This window comes from Panthera uncia (genome assembly GCF_023721935.1).
Source record: "Panthera uncia isolate 11264 chromosome B3 unlocalized genomic scaffold, Puncia_PCG_1.0 HiC_scaffold_1, whole genome shotgun sequence".
In the NCBI taxonomy this organism is placed as follows: Eukaryota; Metazoa; Chordata; class Mammalia; order Carnivora; family Felidae; genus Panthera; species Panthera uncia.
This window is the reverse complement of record NW_026057582.1, coordinates 89,467,355-89,492,672: the sequence shown is the minus strand read 5'-3', so window position 1 is coordinate 89,492,672 and position 25,318 is coordinate 89,467,355. Positions and strand designations below refer to the sequence as shown.

The 25,318-nt window shown below is 40.0% G+C and overlaps 1 protein-coding gene across 1 annotated transcript in view; it reads left to right on the top strand.

The window, feature by feature from the left end:
• FBN1 (fibrillin 1) overlaps window positions 1–24,099 on the top strand; it is a 711,751-nt gene extending 687,652 nt beyond the window's left edge. Inside the window, exon 43 of the transcript XR_007453814.1 lies at window positions 23,953–24,099. The gene's annotated coding sequence lies outside the window, so the exon portion shown is untranslated. The remainder of the gene's footprint in view (window positions 1–23,952) is intronic.
• The last annotated feature ends 1,219 nt before the right edge of the window (window positions 24,100–25,318 follow it).

The following is a 25,318-nucleotide window of genomic DNA, read 5'->3' as shown; positions in this document are numbered from 1 at the left end:
TGAGACTGCAGGGTTTCTCAGGACATAAGATTTCCAGTGATAAAATCAGGGAAGTCCAGAGTAAACTGGGATGAGTTTGTCACCCTAAGGGAGTGGGTGTGCTTAACTGTGGCTTGAAGGTGTGAGGTCAGAACTGAACCGCTCAGGACATTGAGGAGTCAATGTCACAGCCACAAGTGGTCCTCCGACTCTCTTCCCACAGAAAGCTCTGAAGGACTCCTCCCAAATGTCAGATAGTCATTGAACAAATGCTGCTTTGAGGGGCTGCCAATATCATCCTGTCCTAGTCACTCTCAGTTTTCTGAGTGGCTGGTGGTGCCATTCTCTGAGCAAGGGATAGTTAGGAATGGAGAGGGTCTGGCAGGAAACATGGTGTCTGTTTAGGGCACACCAAGTTTAAGGTAACTTTGATAAATCTGAGAGGGAGTGATGGTCGTAACAGCCTGATGGAACCAAACAGGAAATGTATCTGGGATATGGATCTTCAAAGGCAGGAAAGCAGGTAGAAGCCACTGATATTCCAGAATATCAGCAGGGTGCATAGGAGACATAGCCTCAGATGACTCCAAGTCATTGATAATAAAGAAACTGTAGTGAGAGGGAAAGTAGGGGCAGGGGAAGAATGCCAAGCAGGCGGAAAGCAAGAGGTAGCCTGACTTATTCAAGAAGGTGAAAGAGTTGGACATATGGAATGTCTGTGTATATTCAGACAAACACATGGATGCTATTATGCTGTCCTGCTGGGAAGACATCCATTCTCACTGCCTCTCTCAGTCCATGAAATAGCTCCCCTGACCATATTAAATTGTACCTGACTACCCCTGAACTTCAGGAAATGGGAGTTGCCATGTGATACTAGCATTCAGTTTACACATCCATCCCCACATTTTCCTCTTTCCTCCATTTCCTGGCCCAGGAGAGAGTCTCAGTTTATTGACTTATAATTCATGGATGAATGAATGAAAAAAGAAAAGCCCTTTTCAGATGGAGTGGGTTTGGGGTATAGTTAAAGCCTGTCTATCATTTCTTGGTGATCCCATGGTTGTTCATTTCTGGTAGAAACATATGCCCTAAATCATAACCACAACAGGATTATACCTTACATTTGAAGAGGGCTTTATACTTTATCCAGTGCTTTCACATGGATTATCTCATGTGGTCCTTGCACACTACTGAGGTGAATTCTGGTGTGAGTTTATAGAATCCCATCCTTATTAGAGGTAAGATATTAATTTGTTGACCCAGTAATAATTGAAGATTCCACCCTGTGGTCCTCATAGACACTCTTTATAGACCCATTGGGAACTTACATTCTCACACAATTGGAAAAAAAACTTTCAGGGAATTAAGAGATAATTACTCAGCCCATTATTTGAGTAAAACACTGGCCTAGGCATTGAAGCAAGATACAAAATGACATTAGAGCCTCTGTCCTCAAAGAGCTTGGGATTTGGTTGGGAAGACAAGATGAACGAATAAGGAAAGATGATTCAGTAAAAGGACGTTATAGGTCAAAGGTGTAAAGCAGATACAAGTTAAAAAGGGAACATGCTTGCTGCAGCATGTTCGAATGAGGGGTTCATTGAGAAGATGGGGCTGAAAGGCCCTCGTCCTGTAGGAGGAGAAGGGGGAAGCTTCTAGAAGGGGATGCACTGCTCATTCAGAGACTTTAAAAATGGAACTTGTTAAACTTTGGCTTGATTGTTGTAAAGAGAAGAAGGACTGTCACCAGCTGGCACACCTGTGCCCAGAAGCACAGAAATGGAATTTCCTTGTTAAGCTTTGGAAGGTAAATTTTTTTGCAGAGTTTACATGTGTCTTGAAGGTGGAATATTAGGTGTGGGAAGTGGCTTATTGAATTGGAAGCTGGACAATTTTTCCAAACAGAAGACTAGAACCTGTTTTAGGGTTAGCCCCATTGAAAAACAAAACAAAAAAAGCGCTTCAGCCTAATTAGCTCTTGCAATGTAGAGTGAGTACTCTCTCTATTCATGTATTGGATGTGGTGCAAAGTTTTGCTACTCATTGTGGTCCATGGACTGGCAGCATCAGCAACAGCTGGGAGCTTGTACAAATATAGAATTTCTGAACTCCTTGCAGATCTACTGAGCCTGAATCTACCTTTTAATAACATATCTAATAGGCACACAAAAGGAAATCAGTTATCAGGAACTCAGAGTATGTCTTTACACTCAAAGAAGGTTGATAAGGTTATTTATTTAATGCATGATGGTCCTAGTCACCACAGTGGAAACTTACACATCAACTTATATTATTTCTACCCACTAACATATTCTTAGATATAACTTGCAACCCTAGGGATAGCATCCTGCCCCTTCACTGCCTTCCACATGCCAGCAGGAGCCCAGTTCTCTGCCCTTGCATTCGCTTTTGGGGAAGATGTCACTAGATTCTGCTAAGCTGGAGATGAACATCTGGTGCATAGAGGAAAAAGCATGGGCTTTGTAGACAGATGCAGATTCAAATTTAACTTGCCTTTCAGAACCTGTATCCTTCTCTCCAAAACAGGATCATAACAATGATGAGATTACCTAGCATACATGTTTGTGAAGTTTAAAAAGGCAAATTATGCAAATCATCTAGAAAAGTGTCTGGCATATTGAGAGTACTTCCCTCCAAAAGCAAAAGCAAAGTTAATTCTATTCTTATTCCCCACAAATAGCTTGTTGTCTAACCTTTAGTATATCATTCGACCTCTTTGGGATTCGGCTTTAACTCCTAATGAGAGCTAGGGATTAGATGATCCCTAAAATCCTCCCAGGACATAACTGTAAAATGCCCCCGTGTGCAAGCAGAGCACAGACTGGGGTGGCTACTGTCTCACTCGCAGCCCCCATCCCACCCTTGTGCTTCTTAGGCCACTGCATTCTCCCTTCCCAGCACTCTGTCACCTGTTTCTGGAAGCCAGGCCTGGCAGGACTGTTCCTAGTACTATTCCTTAAAGGACCAATTTCTGCCAGGCAAGTTGACAAACTGGGTGAAATCCATAGCAGTCAGGGATACTAACACACTCCCGATGGCAGCTTTGAGAACACAGGTCCACTGGCATCCTTTGCTGCTAATATAGAGACCCCACATGGGCCACGCCCCTTTCCCCAGACACTGTAATTCTACTTAGAGACAGTGTAGGGAGCTCAGGGCGGTGTTGCACAAATAGGTGCCACCAATAAGTTTCTTCATATCACACCTGAAACAAGGTCACGGGCTCATTTTTATGTGGGAAGTTGTGGTAACTTGCAAATTACTGAATTATGAGGTTTAAAACAATCGTGTTAACTCAAGTTCCACTTGGCAAATTTGGCTAAGCAATTTTGTGTTTGGCTGGGATTTCTTGAAACACTAGAGGGTGCTTGCTCTATGGTTGGGAGTTGCTGAGGGAAGGGCTGCCAAGTTGGTTAATTTGGTTTTTGTCTTTCCTGCTGACACAAAGTTTTCACCTGAGCCAGTGTGTTTTTCCGGTTCTTTCTGAGGCACAAAAGCAAAACAAAAACAAAGCCCAAAGACAACAAAAGCCGATTGTTTGTTTCTTGAAGATTTGAGTTTGGAGGGAAAACAAGACTTGCTTGTTCCTTTGCTTGAGGGTGTTTGCTTCTTCTGAGGCTAGCCTCTCTGAGCTGTGCTCCTTTTTGTTATAGGTGCCTCATCTTTCCTACTGTTCCAACTCTCCGAGATTCCTTCTTCCCTTGAACCGTGTCCACAATCTTAAAACCATCTCACTGGTGGGGAAACCATCACATGGTAGCCAAGCAGAACATTTTTCTAGTAGGATGCTTCTCCAGTGCCAGAAAGGCCATTATTACTCTTTCCACCTTCACCTAAAAGATTTGACTTCAACTTCCTGTAGCTTCTCTGAATTTTGAAAAACAAATGAATCAATTTGTCAATAAATACTTATCAAGCCTCTATTCTGTACCCTCTTGTCATAGGAGTGGAAGAGCAGAGCTTCGCAAATATGAATATAAGTATTACAAAGAGCAGAAGAATGTGGAGTCTGTGGAGAGCTTGGTGCAGGCATGGGGCAGGGGTGTTGGTATAAGCTGAGAGGCCTTCAGCAAATATAAAATTTCAACCAAATCAAGTTTTACCTTAGGAAATAGTATGAATATGCTACTTTTAAAAATAATATTAAGAGTGTTTAGATTATTTACCGTAGAATAAAAGCAATGCTGCTGGATGGTTTTTTTTTTCTGCTTGTATATTTAAAAGTCTTTTTTATTTAAAAAAATTTTTTAACGTTTATTCATTTTTTGTGAGAGAGAGAGAGAGAGAGGAAGCGAGAGTGAGCACAAACAAGAGAGGGCCAGAGATGGAGGGAGACATGGAATTCAAAGCAGGCTCCAGGCTCTGAGTTATCAGCACAGAGTTCAAAGCAGGGCTGGAACTCAAGAGCTGCGAGATCATGACCTGAGTTGAAGTCAAACACTTAACCGACTAAGCCATCCAGGTGCCCCTAAAAGTCTTCTTTAAAAAAAAAAAAAAAAAAAAAAAACAGCTTCAGATTCACAGCTAAATTAAGAGGAAAGTAAAGAGACAAGGAGATTTTCTGTATAACCTGTCTCTACACATGCATAGCCTTCCTGTTGTCAATGTCCCCCACCAAGGTGGTACATTTGTTATAACTGACAAATTTGCATGGACACACCATTTACACCTGAAATTCATAGTTTACCTTAGGGTTCACTCTTGGCGTTGTAGATTCTATGAGTTTGGACAAATGTATTAGTGATAGGTATTTATCATTATGGTATCATACAGAATAGTTTTACTGCCCTAAATATCATTTCCGTTCTACCTATTCATCCCTCCCTGCCCCACCAACCACTGATTTTTAACCGTCTCCATAGTTTTGCCTTTTCCAGAATGTGGAATCATATAGAATGTAACCTTTTCAGATTGACTTCTTTCACTTAATAATATGCATTTAAATTTGCTCCATTGCTCCATGTCTTTTCATGGCTGGATAGCTCATTTCTTTTTAGTGTTGAATAGTATTCCATTGTCTGCATGTACCAGTTTAACTCATTCACTTCTGGGAGGATGTCTTGGTTGTTTCCGGGTTTGGCAATTATGAATGAAGTTGCTATAAACATTTGTTTGCAGGTTTTTGTGGACACAAGTTTTCAACTTCTTTAGGTAAATACCAAAAAGTGTGATTGCTGGATGGGGTAATAAAAGTATATCTAGTTTAAGTAAGACACCGCTAAACTGTCCTCCCAAGTGGCTGTAACCATTTTGCATTCTCACCAGGGTTCACTAGCACTTGGTGTTTCCAGTGGTCCAAATTTTGGCCATTCTAATAGGTGTGTAGTAGTATCTCATTGTTTTGCTTTGTGTTTTCCTGAAAATATGTGATGTGGAACATTGTGTTCCACATGTTCTTCTTTGCTGAGCTATCTGTTAAGGTGTTTGGCCCATTTTTAAATTGGGTTGCTTTCTTTCTTATTGTTGAGTTTTCAAAGTTTTTTTGTAGTTTTGGACAACCACTGTGCTGTTGGTGTCGTATCTAAAAAGTCATCGCCATACCCAAGGTCATTTAGGTTTTCTCCTGTGTTATTATCTTTTAGGAGTTTTGTAGTTCTGCGTTTTACATTGAAGTCTCTGATCACTTGTGTTAATTTTTGTGAAGAGCTAATTCTGTCTGTGTCTAGATTACTTTTTTTTGGATGTGGATGAACAGTTGTTCCCTTCCCGTTTGTTGAAAAGACTGTCTTCTCTCTACTGTGTTGCCTTTGTTCCTTTGTCAAAAATCAATTGACTATATTTATGTAAGTCTATTTCTTAACTTTCTATTGCTCTATTGATATACTTCTCTACTCTTTTGCCAATATCACACGTTCTTGATTACTGTTGCTTTATAGTAAGACTTCAAGTTGAGTAGTGTCAGTCCTCCAACTTTGTTCTTCAACATTGTGTTGGCTATTCTGGATCTTTGCTTCTCCACAGAAACTTTAGCACCAGTTTGTCAATATCCACAAAAATAGCTTGCTGAGATTTTTTTTAAAAGTTTATTTATTTATTTTGAAAGAGATAGAGACTGTGTGAGCAGGGAAGGGGCAGAGAGAGAGGGAGAAAGAGAAAATTCCAAGGAGGCTCTGCGCTGCCACTACAGAGCCTGAAGCAGGGCTCAAACCCACAAAATCGTGAGATCATGACCTGACACAAAACCAAGAGTTGGATGCTTAACTGAATGAGCCACCTAGGAGTCCCACTTGCTGAGATTTTGATTGGGATTTCACTGAATCTGTGGATCAGGTTGGGAAGAACTGATAACTTGACAATATGGAGTCTTCCTAATCATGAACATGAAATACCTCTCCATTTCTTCAATTCTTTAATTTTGTTCCTCAGAATTTTGTAGCTTCCCTCATACAGATCTTGTACATATTTCTAGATTTAGACCTAAGTACTTAATTTTTGAGGTGTTAATATAAATGACATTGTGTTTTGAATTTCAAATTTTACTTGTTCATTGCTGGTATTTAAGAAAGTAAATGACTTTTGTGTATTAACCATATGCCCTTGCCATAATCACTGTTTAGTTTCAGAAGTTTTTTTGTCAAATATTTGAATTTTTCACATAGACAACCATGTCATCTGTGAACAAAGATAATTTTCTTTCTTTCTTTGCAATCTGTATACTTTTATTTCCTCTTCTTATCTTATTGCATTAGCAAGAATTTTCAGTATGAAGTGGAAAAGAAGTGATGGGAGAAGACCTCCTGGTCTCGTTGCTGATCTTAGCAGGAAAGCGTTCAGTTTCTTACCATTAAATATTATGTAAACTGTAGATGTAAATGATAGATAATTGTTGTCACATTGTGGAAGAATTCCTAGTTTACTGAGAGTTTTTATCATGAATTGGTGGATTGGATTTTGTCAAATGCTTTTTTTTCAATCTATTTAGATGGCCACGTGATTTTTCCTATTTTTATGTTTATTTATTTTTGAGAGAGAGAGAGCAAGCGCAAGTGGAGGAGGAACAGAGAGAGAGGGAGACAGAATCCCAAGTAAGCTCTGCACTGACAGCCCAATGCAGGGCTCAAACCTGTGAACCGCAAGATCATGATCAGAGCTGAAATCAAGAGTTGGATGCTTAACCAACTGAGTCACCCAAGGTCCCGTCATGTGATTTTTCTTTTATAGCTTGTTGATATGATGAATAACATTAACTGATTTTTGAATGTTGAATCAATCTTGCATACCTGGGATAAATCCCACTTGGTTGTGTAGTATGATTCTTTTTATATATTGTGTATTCAATTTGCTAATATTTAGTTGAGCATTTTTATATCTATGTTCATGAGATATAGTAGTAGTCTGTAGTTTTTTTGTTTTTTTTTAATGGAATGTCTTTGTCTCGTTTTGGTATTAGGGTAAGGCTGGCCTCATAGAGTAAGTTAGGAGGTATTCCCATTGTTTCTAGTCTCTGAAACAGATTGAAGAAAATTAGTATAATTTATTTTTTAAATGTTTTGTCAGATTCACCTGTGAACCCATTTGGGTGGTGCTCTTTATTTTGAAAGGTTATTAATTATATATTTAGTTCCTTAATAAATGTAATTCTACTCAGAAGGTCTCTTTCTTCTTGTGTGAATTTTGGTAGATTGTCTTTCAAAGAATTGGTCTATTTCATCTAGGTTGTCAAATTTGCCATCAAATTCTGTGGACATAGATTTGTTTGTAATATTCCTTTATTATCCTTTTAATGTCCACAAAATCTGTAGTGGTGTCTCTTTCATTTTGATATTAGTCATTAGTGTCCTCTCTCCTTTGTTCCTAATTAATCTCTTCTATGGTCTGAATGTTTGTGTCCCCTACAAATTCATATATTGAAATCCCCAAAGATGATGGTTTTGTAGGTGGGATCTTTGGATGGTGCTTAGGTCATGAGGGTGGAAGTTTCATGAATGGGATTAGTGTTCTTATAAGAAGAAGATACCACAGAGATACCTTGCCCTTTCCATCATGTGTGGACATAGTGAGAAGGCATTGGCTATGAAATAGGGAACAGCATTCTCATCAGAATGTGACCATGTTGATGCCTTTATTTTGGACTTCCCACTCTCCAGAACTGTTCTGTTTTGTTTTGTTTTCTTTTTTTTTTTTTTTTTTGTTTTGTCAGTCTTTGTTCTCTTTGCTTTTCAGTTCTGGAGGTTTTATTGATATATCCTTGAGCTCAGAGATTCTTCCCTCAGCCATGTCTATTTTACTAATAAGTTCATCAAAGATATTCTTCATTTCTGTTACAATATTTTTGATCTCTAGCATTTATTTTTGGTTCTTTCCTAGAATTCTTATGTCTCTACTTACATTGCCTATCTGTTCTTGCATGCTTTTCAGTTCCCAATTGTTTTAAATTCCCAGTAAGATAATCACAACTTTCTTGCCATGTACTGGTTCCAGTGTTTGCTCTGTCTCTTCAAATTGTGGGATTTTTTTTCTTTTAGTATGCCTTGTAACTTTTCCTTGATAGTCAAGTATGAAATATCAGGTAAAAGGAGGTTTTGTAAATAGACATTTAGTAATGTGGTTGTCAAGTGTGGGGAGAGAGGAAGCGGTCTGTAGTCCTATGATTAAGTCTAATTTTTTCAGTGATCCCTTGGACTGTGAATTTCACAACTGTTTCTTAGTTTTTATTTTTTCCCTCTCTCTTTAGGTAGGACAAGATGGCCAGAGCAGACCATAGTTGATTATTTCCCTTCTCCCATAGGAAAGGCTAGAGTGAGCCAGAGCTGGGTATTTTCCTTCCCCCAGATGAGTTAAGCTCTGATAATATCCCAGCAGATTAGGTTCTAGTTAGTTTCTGCTGAGGGCTGTCCTTGTTAAGAACAGACTGTTTTGGCATATTTTAAAATAGTTCCTTTTCTCCTGGCCCTACCAGAAGCAAGAGGGGAATTTTCTCTGTAATTACTGTGAGAACCTGATTAGGCTTCTAGAAGTAAAACTCACAAAAGACTTGGTTTCTTTAAAATGTTTAACTTTCAGGCTTGTCTATACTCTACCCTCAGCAATTCATCAATTACATTTCAGATTTTTCTAACCTGGTACAGGTTTCCCAAGCAGTCTCCACTCATGAGTCTGCTCTGGTAAACTATGACTCCTGTATTCACCTGTCTCTCCAATCTTGGGCAGTGCTTTGTCCTGTGTCCTCCCTTCTCTTATGGATCTAAGAAAAGTTGTTATTTATTGTTAGGATGGAGTGGGACTTCTAAGCTCCTTACTGTGGAACCGGAAAATAGAAATTCCCTGAACGATATTTTTTTAAGATGGTTTGCATCCCCAATAGACCATTGTAGTCCCCAGCAATATGCTGGCTCCAATGTAAGAATATGACACCAGGAAACATGAGCATAGTGACCACACGGATATTCAGAGACATTTCAAATGTAGAATATTATGTCTGAAAAAAAAAAAAGAATATTCTGTCCAATTTTTCTCATACATGAACTGGTATTTGTAAACCCATAATGAGCTAAATTTTAATTTAGGAAATAAGATTCACACCAGCTTTTGAGATTTGCAAAGTATTTGTTCTGCCTTCGAAGAGTTACTAATCTGGAGAAAGAAGATTAGCACATATGAAACAACAGACAACATGACACATTAAACAATACTTTGACTTATTCCCAAAAAGTATTTGAGATGAAGAATAAGGCTACTTTTAATTGTGTATTGGTGAGTGGTAAATTAGGAGGTCTGAAGGAGTTCAGGAAAATGAAAGGTCAGCTCAGATGAAGGGGGCAGACGGGGACCCCTGTGCTTGAGCTGAGGAAGAAGAGTTGTTTTGGCTTTCAGAATTACTGAGCATGGTAGTTGCCAATGAAGATGAAGATTTGGGGAGAAGGACTTCTTATCTTTCCCAGAGGTCTTGGCCCTTGGGTCACAGGGGAGCTGTGCTTACAACCTGCAGTCAATAGGTCCTTCCCGGGGTTTGTAACAGGCTCAAGTGTCCTCTGAGTGGGCCACTCACCAGAGAGAAAGAAGGCTTTTCAAATTATTTGTGCAAGGGTGCCTGGGTGGCTCAGTCAGTTGAGTGACTGACTTCAGCTCAGGTCATGATCTCACGGTTTGTGAGTTCGAGCCCCGCATTAGGCTCTGTACTGACAGCTCAGAGCCTGGAGCCTGCTTCGGATTCTTTGTCTCCCTCTCTCTCTGCCCTCCCCCGCTAATGCTCTGTCTCTCTCTGTCTCAGAAATAAACATTAAAAAAAATTATTTGTGCAGTAGCTTTTTCCAAACTATTCCACCTCCATTTAGTCTCACAAAGGTCTCTTCTTCCTGCATTGTTAGGGCCTTTTTGATTTTTCTGAAATGATGCCTTTCCTAATCTTGGAGAACACCCTGAAGGGCTCATCCATCCTTCATTTCTTCTATGGGCCAGCTTTGGGAGGTGCCAGGGAAGCTTTGTATTAGTTGCCACTCCTACAAGAATAGCAGAGCCATAATTTGGGCCCCTAAGAAAGGAACAGGTATTACTATCCTCTGTCTCCTAAACCATAATTTGCTCTGTGGAAGAAATCACTTTATGGGAGTAGAGTCACTTTCAAGTAATAGCTGGCCACTTAGATTACTCTGAACCAAAGGGTAAACGTGAAGAAGAAAGGACCAGCCAGTAGCAAATGGAATATCTACAGTAATATTGGGCAAACACTTAGACCATCTACCTCTCAATGGGTTTTATAAGTAGGGATGCTTCCGAGGAAAATAGTGAAGTAGGTGGCGTATATTTCTGTATTATCAATAAAGCCTAACACCTTGTCTTGTGCATAAAAGGGGCATAATAAATATCTGTTGGATAAATGAATGAATAGAACATCTCATTTTAGAGCCATTACATTTTATGAAAGAGCAATATTTTTTATAGAGAACAAACTGGTGGCTGCCAGAGGAAAGGTGGGTGGGGGGGGATGGATGAAATAGATAAAAGGGATTAAGAGTACACTTACCTTGATGAGCACTGAGTAATAGGTACAATTGTTGAATCACTGTATTGTACATCTGAAACTGATATACTGAATTTTAATTATACTGGAATTAAAAATAAATGAATACAAATTTTTTAAAAAGAGTATTATTTTTTAATGCAATTCTTTTATGAAATAACAGAATCCCAGAACAAGGTATGGTCAGTTATTATGGAAGTTTGTGAAAGAAAGGTCTGCACAGAGTTATATAAAATTTGTTCTACCTTATGAGATACTGTGGATTTTCTTGTTGAGAGGAAAAAAGGTACTCCCCACATTAGATTTCCTGCCAATATTAACATCTTTGATTTTAAGTGATGATGTTGTCTGTGAGAACATTACAGTGGTTTAGTATTCTGGGTTGGAATGAGTCTTGTTGGCAATAATCCTGGACCCCATTCTGAAAGGTATACTATGAACTTGAAGGAAGAAGACAGAGGTATGGAGAGGGCCCTTGGGTGACCCACAAGCCATGTGAATGCCTAAGCAGTCATGGACCACAATTCCTGCTCCCCATACATATATACACACATGAGCTGGTCCCTTACCCCTACTTGCTACTTATTGGGGCCTGACTAAAAAAGAATAGTGCAACCACAGAAAAGTAAGAAAAATAGAAGAAAAGAAAGAAGAAAGATTGGAGCACAGCACGTGGAACATAGAGTTGCAAATACAACAGGCCCTGAACGGATGTCTGCTGAATTAAGACAAGAGAGAACAGAGAGTAACAGCTAACTGGGACTTGACCATAAAAGATGGGATGCAAGTAGACAAATGAAAAGAAAATGTAGGAGAAAATGGGATGGCAAAGAAGCCTGGAAATGGGGTACAGGTTTGTAAGAAGCAGGAAGTGTGCTGCGAGCAGGCCAGAGAGCAAAGAGCTAGAACTGAATACTGCCACCAGTGATAGATGGGAACCACTAAAAAATGTATAGGGAGCTCCCATCCCCCAATAATGTAAGTACAGGTTTAATCAGCACAGAACAGCACTGTGAAGTGAGGGCATTGAGTTGGAAAGTCCAAGATGAAGGCAAATCACATGGGGCATGTCCTAACTAGCCATTCTAATAGCAAAAAGGCTATAGATAATACTACAAAGCAGGGAATAACGTAAAGGACATTTTAAAATAATGTTTAAAAATTTTATCCCACAAAAATATTTTCCCATTCCATTATGAAAAATAATTCCTATTATAATCTTTATTCGTTTCTTATTTTAATTTAAGACGGGTAAACATATCTTTAAGAATTAGAAAAGAGGTTAAGAATCTGGGTTTTGTGGTCACTCATTTCTACAATGTTAAATTTCTAGGGGTGCTTGGGTGGCTCAGTCAGTGATGCTTCTGACTCTTGATTTCGGCTCAGGTCATGATCTCACAGTCATGAGATCAAGCCCTGCATTGGGCTCCACTAGGTGTGTGGAGACTGCTTAAGATTCTCTCTGTCTTTCTCTCTCTACTCCTCTCCTCTCCTCTCTCTCTCAAAAAAAAATATTAAGTTTCTAGTCTGCCACTTTTCAGTGGTATGACAGCAAATTACCTATTGTCTCTAAGCTCTAGTTTCCTTGTCTATAAAATGGGACAATAATACATTCCTCCTATGAATGTAGGGAATTCAGTGAAAATATGCTCAAGGTATCATAGAAGGCTTGATCTCCAGAAAAGGCTCAAGCCGAATCAGTGGCGCTGTTACTACCCACAATCAATATCACTGCTGGGAGGTGGATGCTGATACGCGGGGTGGGAACTGAGAAAGGAAGGTGTGGGAATATGTAACTTCCAATTAACATCGTCACTGATTTTTGGTAACTTTGGGCCAACTGCAATTCTTTAATGAATGGGGGTGTGAAACGTATTAAGATTAATGACTGTCACAGCTTGTAGCCAGATGTTTACATATTCCCTCTGTTTTAAAGCAAACATTTCAGAGAAAGGGGGTGAATCATAGAATTAGGCAAATAAGTACAGTATTTGTGGTATGTATTTTACTTACACTAATATTAAAAATTAACATCCATAAACCAGTTACCTAAATGAGGTAGTTTTGGACATAAATGACTAGTGAATAAAACAAGCTTGGGAGTGCATGCTTCCAGCAAAATCTCCATTGATCAAATTGTCCCCTGCAGAACACAGAGAGTTAAAGATGTCTTTAAGAGCCTCTAGTATGAAAGGGCAAATCATTTCTTTTAATTGAGGAAGGATAAAATGTTTTTCTCTACACATGTATTTATGTTCTATTTTAGCATCATAATTATTTTTGCAGCTGTCAGAATTTCCTACAACTTAATAGGAAAATAAATCTGAGTCCAGAATGGCTCAATACTTTCCAAAGGAGTCTAGTAAATAAAAAGTCTACAGTGACCTGCCAACCTCATTCAAGTCACTACTCCTAAGCCCAAACATTGGAATGAATGGAAAAGAGGTTAATTAGAATAAATTCATGGGATTTTTTTTTAAGAAACACCCTGAATCAAGGTGATTAAAACCATACAAATGGATAAAGGGTAGAGCTGTGGGAGGACAAGGTTTGCATAATTGAGTCTTGATTATGTGGGGAAGCTGGGAAAGCCATCTTGCCCATTTGGGCTGCAAACTACTAGATCCGGAAAAGGCCAAGAGGCAGAGTCACAAAGTTCAGAAGTGAAGCTGGAAACATGGCTAAGCTGTCCACAGGATGGGACACAGGGTCTCTGAAGGGTTTTTGTCAGTGGTATGGGTGAGAATTTAGAGCCTCTAGTAATTACATTTATCTTCAGGATTTATAAAGCTGAGTCAGGAAGATGAATATTCACACTTCATTTCCCCACCCAATGCTTAATTTATTCATTTAGCACATATTTATTTATAGACAGCTATTGGCACTGCACATGCCCTCAGTCAGCTGCCAACCCAAAATTGCAAAGGAGAGGTCAAACAGGGAACCTGTGGTTAATAGAATAATGGACCCTCCAAAAATGTCTACATTTTAACATACAAAAATAAATGAATGTATAAATATATACACACCCATATATATTATTTATATATATACATATAAATATGACATATTTACATATATATATATATAATATATATATATATATATATATATATTATATATATATACATGGTGGGGGCAGAATTAAGGTCTGCAGATGGAATTTGTGTTGGTGATCAGGTGACCTTAAAATAGGAATGTTAGAATGTTATCTTGGATTATTTGTTTGGACTCAATGTAATCACAAGTGTTCTTAAAAAATTAGGGGCGCCTGGGTGGCTCAGTCGGTTAAGCGTCCGACTTCAGCTCAGGTCACGATCTCGCGGTCCGTGAGTTCGAGCTCCGCGTCGGGCTCTGGGCTGATGGCTCAGAGCCTGGAGCCTGCTTCCGATTCTGTGTCTCCCTCTCTCTCTGCCCCTCCCCGGTTCATGCTCTGTCTCTCTCTGTCTCAAAAATAAATAAACGTTAAAAAAAAAAAAATGAAAGGAGGCAAAAGAGTCACTGTCAAAGAGATGCCATGTGAGAAAAACTCAACTGGCCACTGCTAGCTTTAAAGATGGAAAGGGGCATGAGTAAGAATGCAGGTGACCTCTGGAACTTGGGAAAAGCAAGGAAACAGATTCTCCTATAGATCCTCCAGAGGGAATGCAGTTCTGTTGACACCTTGATTTTAGCCCAGAGAGACCCATGTTGGACTTCTCACCTCCAGAACTGCAAGATAATAAATTTGTGTTATTTTAAGCCACTACGTTTGTAGTAATTTGTTATGGCAGCAGCCATAGGAAGCTAATACAGATGTCAAGGCAGTGGACAGGAAAGCACCCTGAAATCACAGCAATGAGAAGAGCAGAAGATGTCCTAGGAGAAGCCAATGTTTCTTTTGTAAAGGAAAATTCACTGGCAACCTCAGTCTGAACTTTTTTAAAAAAACTTTTTTTAATGTTTATTCATTTTTGAGAGAGAGAGAGAAAGCAAGTGATGAAGGGGCAGAGAGAGAGGGAGACACAGAATTTGAAGCAGGGTCCAGGCTCTGAGTTGTCAGCACAGAGCCTGACAAGGAGCTTGAACTCATGAACCGTGAGATCATGACTTGAGCCGAAGTTGAACACTTAACCAACTGAGCCACCCAGGCGTCCCCTCAGTCTGAATTTCTTAAGAAAATCTTCCTCACCCATTGTTACCAATCCCAAAGTGACAGATTCTAGAGGTGATAGCTTCTATAGTCTTTTCAGGACTATTCTAGCCAGCTTTCAAGGAAGGTAGGGTCATTTTCTTGACGCAGCATTAAGGGGTAAGATTGGTGGGAAGGGGACCAATGTAAAGTGGGAAGAACAATGTTTTTTCTTCATAATCCCATCACATTGCCTCCAGACTTGTTTATCTGTCTGCTCTTTCCAAACCATAGTTCCAGAGCCTTTCTATCTACAGACTTCCTGGGGTCAGACTACAACAGGATTATCCTACAGCCTACCATTCCTATTATTTTGTGTCCTGTTGAGCCCTACCTGCTTGGCTACTCCAGCACCACCCACTGGGCAGATACTATGTGACCCATCAGGAAGCTCCCAATGCCTACCTTAGAGACCAAGTGCTGTCAGCACTGATTGCTTCTGGTAAGAGTCATTTCTTCTCTGCTCTTTCAATATTCTTGTTACCTTATTCCTGTGATCACTGCTAATCTGTAGAAAATTACAGGATGAATTTTTGTGAAGGACTGAATTTGCATAGTTGTTTCTTATTCATTAGTGTTGAGGAGGAGGGGGGATTCTGCCTTTTGCACACAGTTCATATGCATTTTATGGGAGGTTATTGGATTAGATTCATCCCAATCATTCACTATCCTGACATTGCTGTGCATGTGCTGCTGGGGCTTAACATTAAATGATTTTCTTCGTTCAGATTTAGATTGCGGTCTCTGCTTGCAAATTTTTTTTCACAAAGACTCCTCTTCTCTTCTCTTCTCTTCTCTCTCTCTCTCTCTCTCTCTCTCTCACACACACACACACACACACACACACACACACATGAATGAGGTTAAATACATTTTTCTGTTGCCAAGTTCAGGACCATTAATACATTTTCCAAGTTCATGGCTGGGATAGGTCTTCTTCATTTTGGTTGCTGATCATCACACAGCCATTGTGTTCTGTTAAACAAGATAAATTACAGGAAGACACAGAGCCCATGTCTGTGCTTTAAGAGAGCATGGTTTCTCCACTTTGGCTCTATTGACATTTTGGGATGAGCAATTATTTGTTATGTGGGGACTATCCTAAGCATTGTAAGCTGTTCAGCAACATCTCTGGCCTCTGCCCTATAGATGCCAGTAGCAACATCTCCTCTAGTCATGGCGATAAAATAGGTCTTCAGCTATTGCCAAATGTTCCCTGAGGGGCAAAGTTGCTCCTAGGTGAGAACCACTGCAGTAGAGAGATCATACACACCCAACTTTGAGCAACTTATTAAGACGACCTCAAAAATAGTGAACAGGCTCAGCTGTTCACCCAACTGTGGACCACCTGTGGCCAATTACTTTGACAATATTATTGAGTTACAAGCTCAGGCATGTGGTCTCAGCTATAGGCAACTGTATGCTCTCTGTGGGTTGGCTCCACTGGTGGGATTGGGTTACACACATTCCACTTTGCTCTGCTCTTCAACAGCTTGAAGGCAGCTCACGTACGTGCTGAGTGATGACAGTTCAAGTTCAAACCGACCGTGTGACCCCAAAGTAGTTGAATGTGCTAAGTAGAGTTAACCATAGTCACTTTTTGCCCCAATTATTATATTTGTTGTTGCTTCCATCATCATCATCATCATCATCATCATAGTCATCATTTTAAAAAGGAAAAATTCCCAAACTTGGGGATGAATAGATTTTATTGACTTCTCCTTTAACAACTATAGATATGCCTTTTCACTGGCTTATGTGTCCTGATGGCATCTTAAGCAGACCACATTTGAGCCCAAGTTTATCATCATTCACTTTCCAAACAACATTTTTAAAAACTTACCAATTTTAGTTAGTTTCTTCTGTTACCTAGCCTTGCGACAATCATACATGAGGTGCCTAATTCAGTTACCTTCCTTCGAACCTTCCAACACACAATTACCAGATTATATTTCCAAAATCAAAGATTGGATTACAAGCTCTATTTAAAAACATGAAATGGCTCCATGAACTATTGAGTTCAATTTTGTAGCTCAGCATGTAGAGCTTTCCAGTACTCACCTTTGGTCTGTATTTTCTCTCTTGTTTTCTGTCCTTCCTTCCACCCATTACTCCAATGTTATCTCCTAATTAAGTGTTTCTCAAAATATGGTCCATGGTTCACCTGAAGAAGAATCAACAATGATTCAGGTTTTTTTTAATGTTTATATATTTTTGAGAGGGAGAGAGAGAGCAAATGGTGGGAGACAGTGCAGAGAGAGAGGGAGACACAGAATCTGAAGCAGACTCCAGGCTCTGAGCTGTCAGCACAGAGTCTGACACAGGGCTCAAACTCACAAACTGCAAGACATGACCTGAGCTGAGGTTGGTTGCTTAACCGACTGAGCCACACAAGCGCCCCGACAAAGGTTCTGTTTTCAGTGCAGATTTTTAGGACTAATTCCCTAGAAATAGGGGTAGGACCTGATTATCTAAAAAACAGAAATGTCATTATTCTTAATATTTCACTCAAACTATCTTGTCTCACTAAAACACTGAGTGCTTTTTGTTCTGGTACTTATCATATTCTAACTTGGAGGAGGAGGAGGTGATGAAGGCAGAGGGTGGCCACAATATTTGTGTCAAGGACTGTTCCAGGCACTTTACATTTCTTATTTCATTCAATCTTTGAAATACCATTATTCACTTTATAGATGTGAAATGGGGGCTTAGAAAGGTTGATTTACTTGCCCATAATTACACTTAGTAAGTAGGGAAGCTTCTCACTCCAAAGTTCACAAAGTCAATATTGAGCTGTGATCCTGCTCAGATTTTACTCTGATGGCTCTTTGTCCACTTGTCTTAGGTCTTTTACTAAAGAAGCTTTTGTGTACAGATCTTGATAAGATGGCTCTGTGGAAAGAGCATTGGACTCAATCACTGCTTGAATTCTGGCCTTGGCAGTTTTGGCTTCTTCGAGCTGGCCCTAGGGTATGGCCATCTGCCTCTTATCCAGAATGCAGCCAGACACTAAAGGAGGGGGGATGAGGATGAAAGGTGTAAAGGCAAGGCAAAGCTGTCCTGTCTTTTAAGGAAGGTGGCCTGGAAACTTCCACCTACCCTTCTGCTAACACCCCATAACTTAGCCCTGTAGCCAACCTATCTTCAAGGGAACTTCAAGCTTGTTTCTTTTAGTCTATGTGGCCTTGAGCCCAACTAAAAATTAGAGGAGAATGTGTTTGGCAGAGCTTTCTCTGCCATCGAATCATAATGGACATCTATTGTTTTTTCCCCTGCATTTCTCTTTTTCTCATTATAATATCTTGTTCTTCCCCTGGGCACCATCCTTGTCCATCATGATCTATGAGCTTCAGGTGAATCTTATTCCAGACTCCAGGGGAGGACAAATGCACCAGGACCTACGAGCCAGAAATGGGTGTGGGATGTGGTGTCAGGCCCTATGTGGTGCAGCCCTATTCAGAGTGAATCCTGAAACTTTGCTGGAGCAAGTGACAAAGAGGCGTGTCCTCTCTGCCACTGCAGCCTTGAAGCCATGAGGGGGTAAATTGGAGGCTGTAGACTCCAGAGCCATTGTGGAGGGAAGGAGAGAAGCAGAGCTGAGAGGCAGAGAGGAAGTATCCTGATGACATCACTCGAGGACCCAGATCAAGCCCCACTTAAGGCTAAGATCTGCCCCAAATGTTTTATTTACATGTTCTCATAATTTTTTTAAAAAAAATTAATAATTTTTTAAAGTTTATTTTTTCATTTTGAGAGGTAGAGAGAGCAGAAAAGGGGCAGAGAAAGAGACAGGAAGAGAGAGTCCCAAGCAGGCTCTGCACTGCCAGCACGGAGCCTGACCTGGGGCTTGAACTCACAAACCATGAAATCATGACCTGAGCTTTAAGGGTTGGATGCTTAACAGACTGAGCCATCCAGGCACCGTGCCCCCCTGCCCCATAAATTTTTTATTTTGCCTAAGCTAGTTTGAGTAGGGTTTTCTGTTCCTCACAGTGTGCTAAATAAACAGAGATTCAATACATGGTCACTAGCAACAGGTTCATCTTTGAATTTCCTACATCCTCACACTTCTTTGTACATAATAGATGCTTCAGAATTGCTGATTAGGAGAATAAAGAGAAAAAGTAAGTGAATAAGTGATTGGGACTCAGACCAGCCCCATGAAGTTGTAAGAGTTTCATCAGTTTCTTTTATTCCAAATATCTTATCTGACCACATTTACTTTTAGGAGTCACAATTATGATAAAACAGGCCAGATGGCCTGAGATATTTTTCAGAGCTCCTCTCAAGACCTTGAAAAGGAACCAAAAAGAGAAGATCTCCCCAGCTCCAGTCAGGCTGCGTCCATATGTGAAAATAGAACCCTTCCCGAATAGTTTCCAACTAAAATTTTATTTTCACTAATCATCTGTTGTCCATCTTTCTGGTGATGGGATGTAGTAAGGGCACTGTTTCAGTACCACCAGATGGTGTCCTCATGTGGATGGACAGTTCCTACTCAGGTCCCCTGAAAGGGGACAGGGGAAAGATGTCTACAACTGTCCCTTCAGTGAAACAAAATTTGAGATTAATTCATGCATTTGTTACTTATACCCATTTTGCTTCCAAAACAGATTTGAGTAAGTTTTCAATAAAAGGCACATGTACAATAGAACTGTTAGAACCAGGATAAAGGAACAAATGCCATACAATGAAGGGTGATTATATCTATTAATTATAAGCATTTTTAACAATAGCTACATTATGGGAGCTTATCATGCACATGGTTAAGTGCACTGTTCTAAGCACTTAACTTGTATCATTTCATGTGACTCTTGCAACTCTATGCTGGTAGCTCCTATTATTATTTGCATATCATGACAAAGAGGTTAGTGACCAGCTCATGGTCATACATCAGTAATGCATGCATACAGCATAGCTGAGCCAGGATTTGAATGCAGACAGTCTAATCCAAGACATGGGTCAGGGAGAGGAGAGGTCCTTGTTTTAGAGTCCATCAGCCAGAGTTTGAACCCCTGTTCTTCCACTGACTGGCCAATGACTTTGGCAAATCACTTCACTTTTTAAGCTTCAGGTTATTCATCTGTAAAATGGGGATAATGATCCTTGCCTCTCAGGTTTGTAATGAAGACTATAAGAGATAATGTGTAAAGCTGTGTACACAGTGATTGGCACCATATAAGAGTGAGAGAAATAAAGCTATACTCTGCATGCAACCCCCCCCCTTTTTTCTGAGAGAGAGAGAGAGCACAAGCAGGGAAGGGGCAGAAAGAGAGAGGGTGACAGAGGATCCAAAGCAGGCTCCACACTGACAGTAATGAGCTCAACATGGGGCTTGAACTTACAAACCCTGAACTGATGACCTGAGCTGAAGTCGGACACTCAACCAACTGAGCCACCCAGGTGCCCCTGCATGTATCCCTTTCAGTAACAACCTAATAATGTTCTAAAAATCTAATAGTAAATAATTTACTATTAAACAAATGTTAGATTTTTAGCTATGGAACTATGAATCTTTTTCTCCTTTCCAATATCACTTGTAAAAGACATTATCTATCCCCCACCATTTCATTTTGGTGACATTGCTAAGGTTGTACCCCTGTGGGCATGGCAAAACTTTAAAAATTAAGAGGAACATTCCAGAAGTTCAAACTGGGCGGTGATAGGATAGGAAATAACATGAAGCAGAGTGAGTGTCTCTCAATTTTCCTTTTTGAGTATGCAAATCCTCAATAAGACTCACAAAATACAAAAGTAGGATTTAGCTAGTACAGCCCAGCTCCCCTTCACTGTGTGCTTTTGAAATGAGCTTTTCTTTTTGTTGAGCAAGTAAATAACAGACTCCCTATCTGAGTGTCCTTAGAACCATAAGAAAGAGTGACATTGTCATTCAGGGCTGCTGACACAAGAGAAGATGGGGCACCAAAGTCAACTAGACAGTGATTATGTGGAGGGATGGTCTTGTTTACAGAAATCATTGAGGGGACATCACAATTGGCCTGAAAACACTGGTATGTTATTGTGCTATGGAAAGACACAATGATGTATAATACGCCTCTGCTTAATTACTTGAAAAGCCTTAGTTTCAAGCCCTGTGTGTGTGTGTGTGTGTGTGTGTACACACATGCATGTGTTTAAGTTAAATAAACAAAACTCAGTGGGAAAAAAACCCATATCTTCCAGATTAAATTCTGTTTTTGCAAACCTTGATTGTGAGCTGTCTATTTTGTGTCACTCTGAGCATTGCTGAACAGGTCAGACGGTCAAGCAGGAGCATGTGGGCTCAGAATACAGTGCACCTTGGCCTTACTTGCTGGGAACTAGATCTTAATTAGACTAGTCCAGGCAGGCTCCAAGCTCAAATTACTTGTTAATCTAATAGAGCACTTTCTCTTAGGGACAAAACAAGTAAAAATACTTTGCAGTAAAACCTTTGATTTGATGCTTCTACCAAGGGGAGGAGGCGGTGTCACGGGGAGCCTCCTGAGCCTTGCGGGGAACTTGCTCAGTTTGAGGTGTTAAATAGGTGCTTCACCTCTGATTTCTCCTGTCCTGTTTCTTTCAGCTGCTTTTTTTCCTGCTTCATACTCTCCTTCTCTCCCTTGATCTTGGTCTTCTCTTTCTCTCCATCTTTCTTCTTTCTCTTCTCTCTCCTTCCTCCCCTTTTATGGTCAGACATCAGTAATGCATACATATAGCATAAGAACGTGTAGTTTTTTCTTTCCACCTTTTCTTTCTTCTTTTTCTTACTTTTCAAATATTCCCTATTTTGTACTACTGCATCCAGGGGAACCAATCAGAGGTTGGAGAAGTAACCCAAGGGCTATGGGCTAAATGTTTGTGTCTCCCTGAAGTTCGTATGTTGAAAACCTAATGCCCCAGGTGAGGGTGTTAGAAGGTGGGGAATTTGGGGAGGTGACTTGGTCAGAGTGGAGCCCTTATGAGTGGGATGAATGTTCTCACAAAGAGCCCCTGGAAAGCTAGCTTTCCTCTCTTCCAACATGTGAGGATTCAGCAAATGAATCCAGAGGAGAGCCTTCACTCAACCATGCCGGCATCCCGATCTTGGACTTTCAGACTTCAGAACTGTGAGAAACAAATGTATGTTGCTTATAAGCTACCCAGTCTGTGGTATTTTGTTACAGCAGCCCAAACAGATTGGGCCATCAAGGCACCTGGAGATCCAAGCCATGCTACCCATTCACCAGGTTGACATTAAATACAGATTCCACTCAAGCTAATCCCATTACTTAGGCACATCACGGCATGTCCCTCAAGGTCAGTCTTCATTGTGACAAAATAAAACACAATGTGGTATAATTTTATTACATCCGGTGACATACTTGACTGATTAGGAGAAAACCCAAGGAACTCTTCTTTCTTTAAAAGCTTCTCAGTTCTTAGAGTTCATACAAATTTATTACGTCTGATGGGCAGTACTCCTAGGTTTTCCAGTTCCTATAATTTAAAACATCTAAAGTTAAGTGTATTTGTGAGCAGAGATAGACTTACTGTGAACCAAAGGCAGACACATCATGTCAAAGATTATGTTTTAGTCAAAGGTCTAAATGTAACTTGTTCTGCCATGTGGTCTCAATTCACAAGAAAAAAAGTTATAGAAAGAACATGGTGACTTCACAAGCTGTAACTGCTTTAAAAATCTACCCAGTTCTCCTGAATTTCACTGCACTCTGCTTTGGGACTGACGTGTTAGTAAGAGGTGGTCACCTGGGACTGTACACAAAGTGAGTGACGTGTTTTTACCTCCAGCACAGCCAGCTACTGGAAAGGCATGCCCAGCCACTGCCAGGGTTTGGAGAGGTATCTTGGGAGAAAGCAAAGTTTTGAAAGGGTCAGATACTCTTCTGAGGTTGCACTGGCTTTGCCAGAATGCTACTCCATTTCATCTTAAAAATAATATTTTGATCCCAGACCCTACCATGTTTCCAGCAAAATGTTACACTTGACAAGCTTTACGTAAATTACCATACACAGTCACATACTGTTTGCAGCTGATTCCATTTTTAGCAACAGTCAAGGGGAAAAAAGAATCTCAGAATGGTGAGTGCATTTGATACGCCTGATACTGGTCAGAAGGTCAACTCCACACATGCCTTCCCCACAGGCCAACATTCCCTAGGCCTCTTCAAACAGCTCCCTCCTGCATGAAAACCCCTTAGGCTCTGCCAAGTTTCCCTTCCTAGTACCCAAGCCTTCTCCTCCTTCAAGTCTAGAAGGAAATCTACATGGCCAGCATTTCGGCCGGCTTTGTTCTTCCGTTCATGATGGAGGACTGCTAATTTGCTAGTCTCGGCCGTGGACCTAGATGGGGGAAAGACAGTTGTGACCATTGTAGCTGCACTGTGTGAGTGTGTGTGTGTGTGAGTGTGTGTGTGTGTGTGTGTGTGTGTGTGTGTTTCTGGACCCATATAAGTGTGTATATTCCCAGCCACAGGCTTTTTTGAATTATTTCAGCATAAAGCCACAGGGTAAGGTGACTTCTAGTCTCAGAGAAGAAATAGAGCCTGAACATCAATTGTCATGACGTATATATTGGAAACCTTTTATATGCTAGCAGGGACCTTCACTTTTTTCTTTCTTTCTTTGTAGTTTTACTATGAAATAGTACAAACATACTACACAGTGAATATAATGAATATAAATATGTGAATGAACATAACATATTTACGTAATTCTATGTCTATATATGTATATAATACATAGCAAAAAATCAACACCCATGTACATCACATCAAAATATGCTGCTTAATGGGGCGCCTGGGTGGCTCAGTCGGTTAAGCGTCCGACTTCAGCTCAGGTCACGATCTCACGGTCCGTGAGTTCGAGCCCCGCATCGGGCTCTGGGCTGATGGCTCAGAGCCTGGAGCCTGCTTCTGATTCTGTGTCTCCCTCTCTCTCTGCCCCTCCCCCGTTCATGCGCTGTCTCTCTCTGTCTCAAAAATAAATAAACGTTACAAAAAAATTTTTTTTTCAAAATATGCTGCTTAAGAAATAAAAGAAAAAAATAGAATTTTCTCTATACCTTTGATGTATCCCAGTTGAATTCTTATTCATTCTTTCCGATGTTTACAGTTCTCTTTCATTTCCTTGTACTTGGTTACATATACAAGTATCCCTGAACAAGCATTGTTACGTGCATGTGTTTTAAGAATTTACATAAATAGATACTTAATGTGGTTGCCTGCACCTTGCTTTTTCCACTCAATAATACTGTGAGATTCATTCATGCCAATCTATATAGCATATGTTGAAGGTGTAGGAATGAATGAATGAATGAATGTAGTTCATTCATTCCCACCATTTTATGTTATGACTGCATCCCACTGTATTACCCGTTCTATCATTTGTGAACATCGTACTCTGATTTCTTGGCTCACAGAGGCTGTGCTTCTGTGAACATTCTCTTCCCTGACTCCTCGTGTACACATGTGTATGTTTCTCTAGGCAACACAATATGTGTGAGAGAGTAGTGTCATGGGGTAGGCCACCATCTTTTTTACCGCCGAATGCCAAATTGCTTTCCAAAGGGGTTGTGCAAAATGTACGTTCCCACCAGCAATACATGAAAGTTCAGGCTGTTCTACATCCTTACCGACATTTGGTGCTTCCAGACTTTAGAATGCGTGCCAATTTGATGTGTATGAAATAGTACATTGTTAGGATTTTAATTTGTGCTTCTCTGAATACTGATAAGCCTGAACACCTTTCCATATGTTTATTGGCCATTCATACTCTCTTTTTAAAAATTATGTCTTTTGGCTATTTTGCTCTAGGATTTTTTTGTTCTTTAGTTATTGATAATTTTTTTTAACTTTCTGTATAAAACCCTTTGATAAACAGATGTTTTTATTTTTAACACAGTCAGAATTACCAGTTTTTTAAGTTATAGTTACCTTGTTCATCTTGTTTGAGGAATCATGCCCTACATCAAGATCATAAATATACTCTATTTTGTCTTCTAAAATTTTTCAAGTTTTGTTTTCACACTTAAGCTTTTACTACATTTGTAACTAGTTTTTATGTGTGGCATAGGAAGGAATCCATTTTTTAAAAAATGGATAACCAAGTGCCTTACCGCATTACTATTTACCGTGTGGTGCATATACCCTCCATCCCACTTCTGTTATAGTTCAGATTTCCATATACATGGGGATCTATACTAT